A 7,181-nucleotide genomic window follows, 5' to 3' on the forward strand; every position below is an offset into this window, starting at 1 on the left:
AGACCAGCCTGGGCAACATGTCAAAACCCTGCCTCTACAAAAAATACCAAAACATTAGCTGGGCTTGATGGCACATGCCTGTAGTACTGGCTTCTTGGGAGGCTGAAGTGGGAGGACTGCTTGAGCCTAGGAGGTCAAGGTTGCAGTGAACTGTGAGCCATCATCATGCCACTGCACTCCAGACTGGGAAACAGAGTGAGACTGTGTCAAAAAAAAAAAAAAGAAGACGAAGAAAGTGGGAGGACTGCTTGAGCCTAGGAGGTCAAGGTTGCAGTGAACTGTGAGCCATCATCATGCCACTGCACTCCAGCCTGGGAAACAGAGTGAGACTGTGTCTCAAAAAAAAAAAAAAAAAAAAAAATTCAACTCTATATTGCTTATAAGAAACCACCTAAATATAAAGACAAAAGAAGATGAAAATAAAGTGGGAAAGTTATGTATGTATAATTGAAATGTTAATGAAAGAAAGCTTGTTTTCCCTATAGTACTTTCAGACTATATAGATTTTAAAGTGAGAATTATGATTAGACATTAAAAGGAAAATTTCTAGTTGCTGAAAGTATCATTCCACAAATTAAGTATAACAAATTCTCAATGTGTTTTTGCTTAATACTATAGGATAAAAATATATAAATTAAAACTAATAGGAGTATAAAAAAAGAATTACTAATCACAGTGGGAGAATTTAATGTGTCTCCCTCAGTAACAATACAATGAATATATAAAAAGATGATAATTTAACATTTTCAAAACATGATTAACATATTTGACCATATTTACCTATATAAAAATTCAGTTAATAATACAGAACACATTTCTTTTCAAAATTCAACTGGAACATTTACCCAAAGTAGCTAAAGAATGGGCCATAAGGCAAGCTTCAACAAATTTGAAAGTAATAAAATCATATAGAATAGTTTTTTTTTTACCACAGCAAATTTAATCTAAATAGGCACATCATAAATATAACAGAAAAATCTCTATCTGCACAATAAGCAATGTTCTTCTTAATTATGGGACAAAACATAAGAGTAAAATTAGAAAATATCTTTAATGAATCATAATGAAAATACTACATATCAAAATTCCCAAGATGAAGCCAAAAGAGTCAAAAAGTGAGAAATTTACAATTTTCAGTGTGTATATTAGAAAAGATAAATGCTAAAAAAAAAATGGCTATAGTATCCATGTCAGTAAACTGAAATTAGTAAGAGGATTAAAACATAGAAAGAAGAGTGATAATAAATATAAGGACAAAAATTATGAAAAAATATGCAAAAGCATAATATTAACAAAGCCAAAAGTTAATTATTTAACAAGATAAATAAACGTTGTATGTTTAGTACATTATAGAAAGTTAAAAAAATGAAGAAGAAAAGAGCAGATGGCATAAATTGTCAATATCAGATATGAAAAAATGGAGCATCACTTCAGATTGTAAACATACTATAAATACAGTAAGAATATTATGAATACCTTTAAGTAAATAAATCTGAAATTTTAAGATAATATGGAAGAATTCCTAGAAAAATACAACTTTCTAAAACTGATGAAAAAGAAATAGAATAGCTAAGTAGTCATATACCAGTTAAGCAAATGTATTTCAGAATTTAAGTATTTCACCATGAAAACTCCACATTCTGGTGACTTCATTTGCAAATTGTACTAAAATTTATAGAAGAAATTATACAAATTCCACAAAAACTTCCAGGGAACAGAAAAATAAAAAGGAAACATTTTGCTGTTTATTTTCTGAAGCTGGCAAAAACTACCCTAACCAGATGTTAAATTAAGGAAGTATGTAGTCTGATCTCTCTCATGACTAATAATAAAAATCTTACACAAAATATTAGCAAACCCAATCTAGAGATATATCAAATAGTAACACATCAAAATCAAAATGAGTGTAAGCCAGTATTCAAGGTAAATATAAGTAATTTAATATCAATCAATGCAATTCACATCATTAGACTAAAAGATAAGAGAAAGTTCACTCTCTAACAGAAAGCAGTGGTGGCTGACATATATGAGTGATGGAAAAGATGGTATGAGATGAGATATGTTTGGAGATGTAACCAGCTTTTGTCTGACCTCATATTCTTAGTAAGAAGTCTGGATTCTAATCTTTGAACAAAGTAAATTGATATGACTACAGACTACTTCTGGGCTACATAAGCTAATGGACTATGACTTTGAACTTCTTGCCCTAGGTGTTTTCAACCCAATGGATTGATCAGACTGTGTCCGCACTTAGTAGGCATCAGTGACTCTTGCTCTAAGTTAATGAAGTCAAACCACTGTTTCTCAACCCTGACCATACTTTAGAACCCGCTGAGGAGCTTTTAAATATCTAGATGGCCAGACCTCAGCCAAAGTCAGTTAAATCATTATTCCTGGAATTGGGGAATAGGTATTTGTATTTTAAATATCCCAAAGTGATTACCATGTGTAGCCATGGCTGAGGAACACTGAGTTAAAGATTAACAATATTCAGAAGGCTATTTAGAAGATTCAATTAGATAATCTGTGTAATATTTCTAAATACTAGCTCTACCATAGGCTGTACTGCATTCTAGAGCTTTATATGTCTCTTGAAGGATTTTCTGGTTTTGTGTTAGACCACACCTGTATGCAGAAGACATGATTTATTTTTTAATAAAAGCCTGCCTTTGTAGATCCTTTATAGATCGTGCTTCAAATAACTGTTTTATTTAAAAATGATTTCCCAGCTTTCTACTGCAGAGTGACAAAACATGAGATTACTAAGGAAAAGACTACTAAGGAAATTTCCAACATCAACTTCACATGGAATTTTTAAGAATAATATGTCTATAGAAGTAAAGAAGCAGCTGAAACTCCAGCTCCAAAGGTGTGAGTCAGGATTAGCAAGTGTAAATTATGAAGAGAACTAAGGCCAATTGTCTGATAATTAGGTGTCACTCATGTAATTGCATTTTTTTTCTCAAATTCAAATACCTTATTCACTTTCAATAATTATGTAGTGGGATGAAATGCTATTTTAATTTTAATTGTAACTCAGAATGCTAAAATAATTTATTCATTTATCAAATCATTAACCCACCTTTGATAGTAGATTTGGTCATAACAAACAGCAGAGAGAGAAATGAACACATAGAAAATAAAAGTAGAATTCTGAAATGCCTTTCACTTCTTTTCTCTTACAAGATTATAAAACAAAGTATACTTAAACAAGGACAAAAATGTATATATTGATAGAGTAAGAACTTTTGCATTTAGACTTGACAGGATTATTTACAGAACTTTCTGTAAAATTTAGACAAAAACAAGACCAAATTTTCAGAATTTTCAGAAATGTCAGACCAAAATTTCTAGCCAGAAATTGAACCCTCATTCTTGCAAGAATAAAGCATTAGAAATATTTTATAAACATTTTCCCATATTCCTCTCCTCTTTTACAAAACAAGAAAGAGAATAACGGGGCTGCCCTTTGAAGCTAGAGCAGCAATGATGGGAGATACTTAAAGTAGGTACAGTTGTAGCTGTGAGCCATGTAGGGACTGATGTCCAAAGAGATAAAGACAAAAAAGAAAAGAAAAAAAAAAAAAAAAGGAACAGTACTTAGGGAACACCAATTACTGTGGGCATTAGGAAACAAAAGGTGAATAAGACAGAGAAGGTCTCTGTTTTCTGTTTTCCCAGATTGTATAATCTAGTGAGGAATAGACCATTCTATGGTGAATACCATAAAATGTGAGAGTGTACAGATTGCTGCAGTGAGCACATCAAATCTAGGAAGTCAGGGCAGGCTTCATACAAAGAAGATTCTTTAATACCTGATAACAAGAAGTAACCACTTATCCAGAAGGAGATTTGGAGAAGAAAGTAGAGAGGCATGTTCCAGATAAAGGAAAAAGAATGTGTCAAGACTCAATGATCAGAGAAAGCAAGCACAGCTGAGAGACTGAAAGAAGTTCAGAATGCCTGGAATAGGATTGAAGAAATAATAACAGAGGTAGTTTCAAGACATGCTCAAGAGGTAGAATTGAGAGAAAATTTTACCATACTTAGTTAAGGAGTTTGTATTTGATACTAAAGACAAGGGGCCCCAGTGAATAATTTTTAAAAGGGCATGTAAAATCATCAGATTTGTACATAAGAAAAATTATTCTAGCTACTGTGTGTACAAAGAATTAGAAAGGGTAAAAAGTGAGACACCTTTTGAAAAGTGTGTGGAAGAGATAATGGTGGCTTTGATTGGAATGAGAAAAGATGGACAGATATGATGAATATTTTGGAGGTAGAATTGATGATCCAGTAATTAAATGGACATAGAAGGAGAAGGATATGTCAAGGATGACTCCCAGGTATCTAACTAGAGCAACAAGAGCACACTGGTTATCAGATTTAGACAGTAAGACTAATTCCAGAACTCACAACTAATGCACAGAGTTTATAGAGAGAGAATTCTTCACTGGGTTAGGAAATGATTGAACTTGGTGCCTCCTTTGAATACCCTGCCATTTTCACTGAGTTGTTCAAACTGAATGTAATAATATATATGAAATGACTTGTGGACTCTACACCACTGCCAAATACAATGACAGTTGTGCAAGGGCAACAGTGGTGAAGAGATCTGTTTCCTTTGGATCAGATACCATATAGTAAGTAGAAGTATAAAGACTGATTCTTCCACCCCATAGGAGAGAAATGAAAATATGTTCAGGATTTGACTCTAGTTCTAGGCAAGACATGGCATGAACTTGAGATAGTTGTCTTGCAACTGGTAGATTTCTGGGTGTGGGGATATTAGAAAAGTTCGTATCAGCCCTAATCAGTATTGAGTTATGAGCAGCAAAGTCAATTTCAGACACCAATGCCTAGTGGGGCAAGGCATGCTTAAGAATAACTTACACACCTTGTAAGGCTGATCCTACATCTTCTGTTTCTGCAAGGGATTAGTAGCTGGAAAAACCGAACAAACAAGGTCACACAAATCAATTTATGGTCTCGGCAAAGGGAGACTACATAAAACAAGCAAAGAATAAAATATTCTGAAAACTTGCCAATGATCAGTAAAATGTCAGGGAAAGCCAGTGGCTTTGGAATTGATGTTAGATGTTCTTAGGAAAATTATAATGTCAATTTTAAATTAAAAAAGAGTAACTCATTCCAGCATCTCTAGCAATGAAGAGAAGGTTTCAAGAATATAGGATTTCTATCATAAACGTTTTAGGGGATGATTTTGTAAGCTACATCATAATATTTTCACTATTCAAAGTAAGTAGGATTCTGTTAATAGAGAAGGCACTTTGGGTGTCTCTTGGGATGGCAAATGTGAAAAAAAAAAAAACAAACCTGTGAGAATAAAAGGCATCAGTACGATGGAGGTGTTCACTTTCCAAATACAATCTACTATGTTCAAAACTTTTTAAAGTATTCACATGCTAGTTCAGCAAATGTTTAAAGCTTACTCTGTTGGCAACCAAAACCAGTATAACTGAGAGGAAACTATCTGTACTAAAAGAGCACAGGATTCTCTTAGCAACAATTATAACACAATGAGAGGAGTAAATGAGAATAAAACTAGCAAAATAATGCAGCATCCAGACATCCAAAGGAGAGTGCCTAATTGCTTGGGTGTTTGAGAAAGATTTCACTTAGAAGCCAAAGTGCAGGGTCATGAAAGATGAAGAGTAGTTCACCAAGTGAAAAAGGAAGGACAGGGTGCTCTGGATCACCATAATGGCATTGAGTGGTAGAGGAAAACAACAGGCTTAGCAAGAATGGGGAGTTTCTTGTTTAAGGAGACAGAGCTTGGGGACATGTTATAAAATACCTTTTATGTCTTGTTAAGGGATTTCAGCTGCATACTACAAAACGTGAGGAATAATGTAAGGGACATAACAATGAAATAACCAATTATTTTTGGTAAGATACTGAGGTGTTGCTGAGGAGGTGTGGTCAGAGGGTAAAGAAAACAGTAGTAGAGATAGGTTAGAAATTGTCTGAAAAGGCCGGGCGTGGTGGCTCAAGTCAGTAATCCCAGCACTTTGGGAGGCTGAGACGGGTGGATCACGAGGTCAGGAGATCAAGACCAGCCTGGGCAACATGTCAAAACCCTGCCTCTACAAAAAATACCAAAACATTAGCTGGGCTTGATGGCACATGCCTGTAGTACTGGCTTCTTGGGAGGCTGAAGTGGGAGGACTGCTTGAGCCTAGGAGGTCAAGGTTGCAGTGAACTGTGAGCCATCATCATGCCACTGCACTCCAGACTGGGAAACAGAGTGAGACTGTGTCAAAAAAAAAAAAAAGAAGACGAAGAAAGTGGGAGGACTGCTTGAGCCTAGGAGGTCAAGGTTGCAGTGAACTGTGAGCCATCATCATGCCACTGCACTCCAGCCTGGGAAACAGAGTGAGACTGTGTCTCAAAAAAAAAAAAAAAAAAAAAAATTCAACTCTATATTGCTTATAAGAAACCACCTAAATATAAAGACAAAAGAAGATGAAAATAAAGTGGGAAAGTTATGTATGTATAATTGAAATGTTAATGAAAGAAAGCTTGTTTTCCCTATAGTACTTTCAGACTATATAGATTTTAAAGTGAGAATTATGATTAGACATTAAAAGGAAAATTTCTAGTTGCTGAAAGTATCATTCCACAAATTAAGTATAACAAATTCTCAATGTGTTTTTGCTTAATACTATAGGATAAAAATATATAAATTAAAACTAATAGGAGTATAAAAAAAGAATTACTAATCACAGTGGGAGAATTTAATGTGTCTCCCTCAGTAACAATACAATGAATATATAAAAAGATGATAATTTAACATTTTCAAAACATGATTAACATATTTGACCATATTTACCTATATAAAAATTCAGTTAATAATACAGAACACATTTCTTTTCAAAATTCAACTGGAACATTTACCCAAAGTAGCTAAAGAATGGGCCATAAGGCAAGCTTCAACAAATTTGAAAGTAATAAAATCATATAGAATAGTTTTTTTTTTACCACAGCAAATTTAATCTAAATAGGCACATCATAAATATAACAGAAAAATCTCTATCTGCACAATAAGCAATGTTCTTCTTAATTATGGGACAAAACATAAGAGTAAAATTAGAAAATATCTTTAATGAATCATAATGAAAATACTACATATCAAAATTCCCAAGATGAAGCCAAAAGAG

This window comes from Colobus angolensis, unplaced genomic scaffold (assembly GCF_000951035.1).
Source record: "Colobus angolensis palliatus isolate OR3802 unplaced genomic scaffold, Cang.pa_1.0 Scaffold179, whole genome shotgun sequence".
Taxonomy (NCBI): domain Eukaryota; kingdom Metazoa; phylum Chordata; class Mammalia; order Primates; family Cercopithecidae; genus Colobus; species Colobus angolensis.